Below are 10779 nucleotides of genomic sequence, written 5' to 3'. Positions count from 1 at the left end.
CCCAGCGAGACGCACGAGTATTTTGCGGATTTCGCCCCGAGGCCATGGACATCCTAAAACATTGATGACCCTTACACGGGGTAGAGGATTAAGGAGGAACGGGATGAGGAAGGGAGGAAAATCAACGCACATCAAGGGATGGAGGGAGGTGAAAATCTTAGCCGAACCAACCATCCAGTCTTAGTCCCGTCAGAAGTCACCTCATTAGGCGACATTGAAACGCCGATCGTATCTCCATCTGTCATCTGTCTCTCTTACTGTGCTTCTCTTTTTTTTCCTCTTTGTTGGTTTCATTAGCAGCGGATTGAACTTAAATTGGAAGCGTGGGAATAGCTTCCAGCACCATAGCTTCCAGCGGCTCTCCCGCTAGGTGCACAAAACACGCCAAAGGGCAGTCTCGTTCGTCTTCGATAAAATTAGCAAAAACACTCTTTCCGATCGGAGAGAGCATGCATGCGAATGAAATAATTTGGAATTGATGTACAGAGCTCGGAAGGCGCTGGGATCCCCACGGCGGGATCGGATCCTTTCCCCGGGAGCATAACATTTGCTTCATTAGACTATCGATCGAACGATTTAAATCAGCGCGCTTCTTCGCTAACATAAACAACAACGGTTTAATGCCGGTGTGTGTGAGTCACCTTTTCTTCAGCGTTCCGTTGGTAGTCTATTTTTCCATATCGCAAATTTTAATCAACGCAAGCAAAATGCCATTTAGCCCCTCTTCGCATTGTGACGTGATGAAAAATAGTGCAGATTTCCGCTTCCATCCAAAGCGACGAACCCGAACGAGCAACCACCGAGAGCGAAAAGTTATGATAACAAGATACACGCCATACCGTTTGTGCCGGAAAAATGTCTATGCGTGTCTTTACCGGTTGCCAGTTCGAACCGGATCATCTGCTTCATTCATTCGATGGTCCATTCATGCTTATGCTAACAAGGCTCCGCTCGCATCAACGCCTACCCGCACCGGAAAGCGGATACCCCAGGGGAGGCACGATCGGTAGCATATGGAAATGAAATGTAAATGTAAATATAATCAGATTCCATTCGGTTCCGGGGCCGTTTTGGAAGGGTGGGGCAGTCTTGAAGCATAGAAGATGGCTGATGGCATTTGTTGACCAAACGCGCCCCTCAAATTCACACCGAATAAAATAAACATTAATTTCAATCGACCACTCCGTCGACGACTCGGCGACTAATTTGCGTACCCGGGCGGCGTAGAGCCGATCGGGAGGATCCGATAGTGTGCGCGGTTGGGTTTGAGATTCATGAATGAAATCGATTTCACGGTACGGTGAATCACGCCCATCTGGCCCAATGATCGACCGACCACACGCCACATTATGGGAGGGGGTGGGTGGTGATTCCAATTATGTCAAAAAGTCATGCTTCATTAGGAAGGTCGTGAGCACCGGGGTAGGTGACGGCAAAAATGGCACCTTTGCCACTCACCGGGCGGTAAGGGCACGATGAGATTAAATTAGTACATGCGACCACCATGCCCAATCAGCCGATGTTGGGCGCGGAGATCAAATTGTTTGGTAATTTACCCGAACACGACAATTTTGACAGTACATCGAACGGTGTGCGACTGCTGGTTCAGAAGCCCTGTGCCACAGCACAGCTGGCAATGTTCGGGGCATGCAGGCAATTTGTTGGCTGCACAGAAACAATCCCGACTGCATTCCCTCTCTCGCCACACCCCCGGGGGGTGGCTGGCGCGATCAAGAAAACTTGCCAAAACATTAGTTATGATTCATTATTAATTAACTTCTATCGGGCACCCACCGTCCAAGACCAACCCGGTGCGGTGGTGATGTCTGGAGGGTTTAGGACAACTCCTACCTACGAGATCAATTTATTTTGCTCTACACTAACAGCTCACTCTCGCTCTTTGCAACGCTCCTTCGGGGTGGTCCGAGACACTGATCCTGATCCGATCTGGCCAGATCAATGGCCGATCGTGAACATTGATGCATGCGCGTAATCGAAACGCAATGATCAGAATGATCGGTGGCCAAAGCCGTACGGGCATTTTCCAATCGGGCAACGCCTCCCTTCATACGCATATTTCGAACCATATGCTGAAAATGGATGTGAGTCACTGTGCTCATGAGACATGAATGGTATGTGAACCGATCGCGAGCTGACATCGTTAGAGCTGCACCTTTAACTACGTTCCGACCCCGGCGGGTAATGCGTTACTAGAGTTTCCTTCTTTTTCCCACAGGCTATAATACCGGGCTTGCGTTGCGGCAAGGAACAGGCAGTGCACGCATCACCATCTTGGACCTCCGCCGGGGTCGTTTGCACTCAACTCGCGCGCGATAATCATGTGCGTGCATCTTTATGACCTTGCTCTAGCCAACCTTCCCAAATGCACCCGCGGTTTCCCCCCCTTTTCCCAGCGAAACCCGTGGAGTCACCTTGTGAGAAAAGTCAGCAAAGATCAATTTCATTTCATCCGGTAGTTTAGACTAGACGCAACTAGTTGCGGCAATTCGAGGGACCCCTCGGGGAACTCGGCAAGTAATTGCATTTTTTTTTTGCTGCTTCTTCGTCACTGCAAACCCACTTTTGCCACGGAACGGACCAGCGTACACTTGCCGTAACATTATTTATGCGCTAAAGATCGTCGTGTGTCCGCTTCCTCTCGTTAAGGGTCGGCACTGCCGAGGGCATGACACGGAGATGTTTACGGTAGGCAGAAGCCGAAGAGGAAGAAAATCACGCATACCTCGCTGCTGGCGCACCAACACACACACACACACACGCAATGGGTCGCACAGGGTATGGGACCACCGTGAACCAGCTGACTCGAGCTGCTACTAACGCAGCGATCGACAAACGGCCCAACATCCAAGTTCCCATAGATCTCCTCGCGCGTTTTGGAGAGAGAGAAAAAAAAACCCTAAATCAAATTACTGCATCACGTTCGAAATCCAACACCCGAATTGCACAATCTTGCAGAATGACTTCGGGGCGAGCGGCGGCAGCAGCAGTGCCTTTTTGTGAATGGCTCCGTATGAGGTTGGTTTTCCCGGGCCACTTTACAGGTCGCTCCCGCGCAGCTTCCTCACGACAAATCGAGATCGACGTTCTACAACTGCCAAGATCGGCATGTGTCTCGGAGTGGCGGCCCGGGGGGAGTTCCTTCCATCCTTCCATTCCCATATGTGCGACCGCGTGTTGGTTGTTGCGCTACCGCGAGATCGTGATGTTGGTTTTATTTATGGCACTCGACACTTATTAGTCCAATGGTTAATGATACCACGGATGACTGAAGATGGCCCACCGATTGTGCCCCGGGAAGTGCACTCCCGGGCAATATCAGATCGCACTCATGGCAGTTGGCGCGCGTGATTTACGTAACTCCGGCCAACATCTGCTCGGTCGCCAGAATTCTCGTACGCTCGGTGTTGTGTGTGCCAATAGCGTGACACGACCCGATACTGACAACAAAACCATACCCGCCGCTGTCAGAAAAAGCCATGTGGAGCAACCCCCCGAACGAACGACACCTACGCGAACCGAGGGTACGTGTTGCAAATGGCGCCAACCAGAACCTCCGAAGTGTCCAACATATGTTGATGCGAGCGCTAGTGTGTTTTGGTTCGGGTAAAAGTGGTCCATTTCTTACACAGCCGCTCATTCACACTCCACACCTCCACGGAGGATCTTTCGTGTTGAATAATTCATCGCCTTCCGCGTATCAACCGGTCGCTATCGGCACGCTCTCATCGCTTCTCGTCGGCGCACGGCGCTAGTCACCAGGCGTTCCTTTCTGCTTAATCATTTGCGCACGGACTTGTGTATGCGTCACCATATTTCACCGGCTTGCTTCCGTAAGTGTTGTTGTGCCGCGCGCTTCTCACAGACATCGCATCTCTCAGCTGCGCAGCGAGTTCCCACAGCGTATCGAGCGCACGGAAGGGCTCTGGTGCTCTGCCCACGATCGTCCACCAAATGCACAGTCCAAACGGCAGCGAAGACGATGGCTACGGAGAGAGATAAAGAAATTGTAAACAGCGAAATACTCATAATTAATTGGTCGCCGTCAAAACGGTCACCTACCGGTAGTGCGCTCGACTGCCGTGCCGTGCGACGCAAGAGACCCCAAACAAATCGTGCTTCAGCTGTCACATTTCAAACGGCCTGCCCGGGAGGCCTCTTCCTTGCCATCTTCCCTGGCCTCTGCTGCCGGTATTCGGAACCGTTTCGTTTTCTTTATCTTCCTTCAGTGCCGAACCGTTCACGTTGATTAGGGGCTGGCCACGAATGAAGCCCGGTGTCGAAGAAGCCAACAGATCGTTTACGAATTTTCGATTCGATTTTAACGTTCCGCCCCGCAACAGAACTCACCACCACCACCAGGCCGTGAATGCGTAAATGTTCCGTTAGGTGTTGGTTTCTCACCATCTATCAGAGGATTTTATTGGATTCAGGTGATATAAAACTGTCCGAGCGTTCGATCGACACACCGGTGTATCCCGATGATCCGCCGCATCCATTCGAAGGTGTCAAAATCGCGTTCCTAAACGGAGAGAAGTGCTTCACATCGAATTAAACTTGGCTTTCATTTGCATAAAGTAGGTCCCTCCGGTTCGCCCCGCGAGCTGATCGTACAGGATAAGCGGCTGGTCTCGTTGCCTACGGGACATGTCCGCAGTTCCGACGCCAAAAACGGATGCGATCGCACCGATGATTGGTTTTGCATTTTATGATCTCGAGACGGTGTCCCCCACAGTTCATTTGCTCGAAATGTTTTCCCTGGTAACTGTGACCGCGATCGCGATTGACGGGACGGGAACATTGCTTGGCTTCTGGTACTAATCTTCGCCGCACTGCTGTGGCATTTTGATGGAGTGGGTTTATCTACTAACTAAGATTCCCATCAGGAACTGGCTGGAAGGTTAACGCTAGCCCGCTGGAACTTTTCCACGGAGCTGCTGCCACACACTCGGCGCAATCAGGTGGCTTTAAATCATCTTTTACGAGATCCTCCTTCAAGCCAGAAGCACAACCTGCCTGCATGCCCAGCGACACAACACCACGCCACGGAAGTCGATAAGATTTATTTTCGATAATTCCAAGCTCGTCTATTTTCCACCCGATGGGGGGAGATTAATTAGAAGCATCTTTGAAAAGCGGGCCCTTTTCGTCCTTCGGATGCACCCGCCCCTGGAATGGGGTTGTTTCTTTTTTATGTTTGTCACGGTGTTTTCGCACTGCCGGCACCCTTGGGTGGCTTGGCAGAACTGTTTCATAATTTATGCGCGCGCACACTCTCGCGGCTCGTTTGGTGCGCCCCGCCGAACAGTGGTTCATTTCTCTTCCGACGCTGCCGACTATAGCTGGCCGGTGGATCCTCTTCGATACACATCGCCACGAACGAAGGCAGTAGCCCCGTTTGCGTCCGCAGTGCGCTCTGTTTTGCGTGGTGCGGCACACACCATCGTTCCACCGGTGCCGGAGCGTGATGTGCGAAGTCATATTTTGACATTAATACACGACCATAAATTAAAGCGATTCCGTTGCAGCGGCAGGAAAGTTCACCCTGCGCCGTGAGCGATAGATAAAAAAAATCACGGCAAAATTGTGATGCGCACAAAACACATAGTTGATCGTGAACATATATGGCCGCGTCTATTTGGTGTCTTTAATAAGTGGCTCATTGATGAATAGGATCAGTTTTTTTTCTTCACCCGATCCGATCGCATCTTTGCTCCCTTACAAAGTAGGCACTGTTAATGCGCCGCTACCCCTCGATCTATCTGCCTCGGTGCGGTGAGTGATTTTGAGATAAAAACCTAGCATTATCCACCGATCGCACGGTTTTTTCTTAACCAACGAGCTATCGGTTCCGCGTTATCTACCTGCAGCCCAAAAGAAAATGAGAACCCTTTCATGAGCAAGTGCATGCAACATTGTAGTTGCATGTGAAAACGGTTCCCCGCTTTAGGAGACTTTGCGTGAGATAAAAATGTTGCACTTCACGTTACGCTTCCCGTTGTGGAGTAGCCGAAAGAGCAGCCAACGAAAAATCGTGACAAACAGATAGCGTTCGCTGTTCTAATTTCCCTTTCAAAGCTAAACGGTATTTAATTTCGGTGCACGGTTGAAGGAATTTGCTAGTTTTAACGTAACAAACACTCGCCGTAGTACAAGTGTTCCTAGGGGAATTGCCTAACAATAAACAGCGAAGCAACTTGGCGGTGCTCCGGTAAGGTCGATCGGTCTTTTAGCTTTCGGAAGACCTCCCCAGAACTATACGCTTTTGCCATCGTGCCTGCAAACGTCAAACGATCAGGAGGGAGGCAAAAGACTTCATTCAGACTTCAGAACGAAATCGAACATTCAACGGGCCCGCTCGATTCGTCGTAATGAGAGCACTCACACCTTCCGGGCATCACGTTGCCGGTGATGCTGTTTTCTAGATCACGACCAATCCTCCACCTCGAGGGGCGTACCCGGACCACAGGCCGGACGACTTCGACGCGCTTAACGAGCGGTGCGCAACACCGCCGGGACTCATAAGCACCTAAGCACGCGCTCACACCGAGAGGGTCGAACCTGGGGCAAGATCGGTTGTAAAATTATCATACCCATTACCATTTCGTACGCCGTACACGGTTGAGGCCCACAGTCCGGCCGTGCGATGTTGATTTTATTAATACACTCCGTCGACGTTCTTGTAACGCTCCAGAGGGCGCTTGAGGGCAGGGTAAATTGGGAGTACGACGTATGCTCTCGTTTTTTTTTTCTTTTGGCTTTCGCTTTTTTTGTGTACAATTTTCCAACTGTACTACTCGGGCATCATCGGTTCATCGGTATTTATGTGGCTGCAGACAAAACAACCTTTCGGGACAAATCGCCTACCCCTTAATTCGCCCAACACACTTCTGCAGACCACAGCAATTCATTAAGTGACATTCGAAATGTCGCGCCTGAAATTGTTGAATGGGCATAATTTAGTTTCGCTTAAATTTATTAAATTGAAATCACATTGTTTCGGTCCCCCGGGTACGATTTGCTAATTTTCTAAATGTCAACCATTCGCTTTACTTAAATTATTTTAAATCACTTCACCTTTCCTCGGTGGGGCCAAGCCGTACAAGACGAACAGTGTTTTATCGACTCACGCGCAATTATATTTTGGGTACCCTCCGCAAACACAAAATTACCCCCCCCATAAGCGGTGGTGTGGTGTGTTTTGGGAAAAGAAACCACTCGAACGCAACATAACGGTCACAGTAAATTGTTGTTTGATTTATAAAATGGCGCTCGCGCAAATGGCACTCTGTCTCCGGTTGTCCTTTGAGGAAGTGAATGACCTATACTTTCGTGCGGAGAGCATGTTTTTGTTTAATATTTCTCAAACCAATTTCAAGTCAATGCGACCGGAACAATACACTTTTGACACTTGCCATCACCATTTCTCTCCATTGCTATCAGCGACAACAAACCCCGCGCGGAATGGGGACGTTGCTATAGGCAAAGCCCCCGATTTTCGGCCCACTTTAACCCCATTTCACGGCAACAACAATGCATCAACCCTGTGCGGACGGACGGACAATCAATCAATATGACTCCCGAATTGAAATCGATCACTTTCGTCCGATCGAACTGCATCATTAGCACCGGAATGTCGAACACCACTGGAGACCTGGACCCAGGGTTGCCAACAGTCCCCAAGCCCGGTGAATTAGAGGCGTGTATATCCGGTTAAATTAATCTTCACCCGCTAACGGTGCGAGAATTGAAATTCATTCCCAATCACTTGGGAATCACCCACGACCGGTGGACGCCGGCGGGACCGTAATGTCTCCCGGAGGAAAACAGAAAAAAATGATCATCACCGAGGGATTCGTCTTCAGGGTTTCGGGATTGCCGGAAAGCCAGAGGGGGACTAGGAGGACCACTACACGGCCAATTGCCATCACCATCGGTGTACGATCATCAATTCGATCGGTTAGTGCTATTATTAATCCCAACCCGTCGGATGATGCACAACATGCGCGCCGATTTCCTTCACAGCGCGGCCAACACACGGGAACGAGGACGCGCGCGCGCTTTTGTTGTGGACGGTGTGGTGCGTTTTGTTCCAATAGCTTCCCAAAGCTTCCCGATCGATACATCCCACACGCCACTGCCACGAAGGGCAGGAAAAGTTATTAATTGAAAAACGATTTCTCAAACACAAAAAATCACGGATCGAGTCGGGAGTTGTGAAGAATGTGTGGCCCGGGTATGATCGAACCGAAACGCAGTTGTGCGCGCGATCTATCTTTCCCACCCCCGACGACGACGACGCTAGTTCGGAGTAGAAAATCGGAAACATTATTAAAACCCGCACCATGATTGATCGAAAGAAAGTGAGCGTGCGGGTGGCGCATGAGGCCGCCCTGCGATGGGATGATGATGGATGTGCACATTGGGCGCAGAAGCGAATCCCGCTTGACCATCGGGGCCTTATTTTTCGCCACATCAATTTTCGACCCTACCAGGATGGTTGGGGGGAGAGGGGATTGGTGGGTCGTACGAGGGGTGTGTGGAATCCTAAATCCAATCTGCCGCTGGTTTTGCCGTTATGGTTTTTGCGATAATTTGCCATGACCATTCGGTACGATTGTGGACGCGGTGAGAAATAATGCCTTTGTGGGGCGCTTTTGCGTGGTTTCGGTTCGTGCACCGGCCGGTGGGTGGACAGGGAATACGAAAAGGAGCGAATGAAAAGAATTTTCTTCTCGCCTCAGCAAAAAGGGGGGGCTGGTGTGTGTGTGTGGCACAAAAAATCCATTAACCTTTTGCGTGCCTTCGCTTATCAAAGCTGCCCATCATAATTCACCCCAACAGTTGGAGGCGGTTTTGTGCTGTGTGGCCGCGATCGGTGTGCGATTCTTCGAACCGGACCCCGACACACCCTGCCGCGCGCGCGGAGTCACCTTTTCCGCGGGCGTGAGATGCTCTGCGGCGTCGGTCAAACTGTTGGTTCGCATGCCAAACTGGAGCAAAAGAGGCGGACTGACGCCGAAAAGCCTCGACGTTCGCCCAGACCTTAGATGAACCACCGAACACAATCGAAGTAGCCTATGGTTTAGACCATTTCGGCACGGCTACTCTTCGACGATTTCCAATGACGACGCGGACGACGAACGACCGGGTCAAGGCTAATTTGACCGTCCAAATCTAGGTTAAGCTGGTGTGATGGAATTCCTCCAGCCAGCGCCGCATGCCTTCGTGCGTACGACGTGTGTGCGAGTGACTTGACAATAAAAAATCGCTCCACTGCAACGCTTTTGCGGCGACCTACGCCCGCAGTGAACGACGACCCCCTGTCGCCAAATCCCTGACGGCCCCCACAGGGTGATTTCCACCATCTAAAGGCCTCCGAAAACTCCGCTATCTCCGCACTGCAACGCACACACACGCAAGCGCGCTACGCCGAAACTCCATCCGGACAAGTTCCGTGTAATTAATCATAATTTTTGATGAATCTAATTTCACCTCTATTCAGCCGAGTGGGTTTTTGTGGCCGTGTTTTTTTTTTCTTCAACCCGCGCTCTTTCCACTCCCTGTCAACCTTTCCCCTTTTTGTCCCTCCCTCTCATCAGTATCTCCAACGAAAGTGTCCATTGATCTTGGAAGGCGATGAGATTAACATTGTCCTGGTCGGGGTTTGCGGGGTTCGGGGGGGATGGGACGATGGCCTGTATGTGCATAATTATCAATTTTTCCCTCCCATTGATGCGTTGTTGACGTTTGTGCTCCCAGAACAGATGGTCAACCTATTGTGCGCACCGTTTCAACGGAAAAGGGGGTTACAACGGCAAAACGACGGTCCCAATTTCTCCCGGACGCCCCTTTGGGTGGATATATTCCTTTCAGCCTCTTTTTTTTTTCGTGTGTGTGACTGATTTCTAAACGACAGCCAACCTGTTATTGACCGCTCAGCGCACACGCACGCACGCTGCCATACGTACGTTGGAAAATTTGTTCAAGTCGCTGCGTAGGGAATGAAAAATGGTCCCAACCGCAAATGGACGCTAGCGAACTAACCACCCCAAACCCGGCCTCTTAATGCGTAGAAGATTTTCGTCAGTTTCGGTGAGACCACGCAAATGTGTCTCCCGCGATGAAATGATTGATTGTACGGCGCGCGCGCGCGCTCACGCTCACACACCGGCAATGCATCGACAGCTAGCGACATTTAGACGACGCATTTTTCGGGGGGATAGGGATCACTTTTTTGCTCCACTTTCTTATCCTTACCCTCCCCCCGCCCCGTCCGTGCCCCGGGACATGTGTGCACACAAAGGCCACGCGGCTTTCTAATTTGTTGTCCCTCGCACAAAGGACCGGAGAGAAAACAGATACAATGCTCCACCGCGAACCACCATAAGACGGAGAACCCAAACGGAGAAGAGCTCACTAATTTACCTATCCGTCGCGGTCAATTCGGATCGTGCCGAAGGAAGATATTGTTGTTTGTTATTAAATATCAATTTGTGCATGTCGTTTTGGGGCAAATTTTCCCTAAACACTGCCCACATCAAGCAAATTGCACCGGTGAAGCGCGTAAAACTAAGAAACACAAGAACAAACGACTTCAACGCACCCGCAGCAGCAACAAGCGACGAACCCCCACCAAGCGGGATTATGAGACTGGAAACAGCGCTTTACCACACGGCGACGTTAGTCGGTAGTCACCGTGGCCATTGTTATTTTAATGAATTACATCCAATAGAGCTAATCGGCCATTCGGTCGTACAA

Source organism: Anopheles moucheti, chromosome 2 (genome assembly GCF_943734755.1).
Source record: "Anopheles moucheti chromosome 2, idAnoMoucSN_F20_07, whole genome shotgun sequence".
Classification (NCBI taxonomy): domain Eukaryota; kingdom Metazoa; phylum Arthropoda; class Insecta; order Diptera; family Culicidae; genus Anopheles; species Anopheles moucheti.
This window is presented reverse-complemented; position numbering follows the sequence as displayed.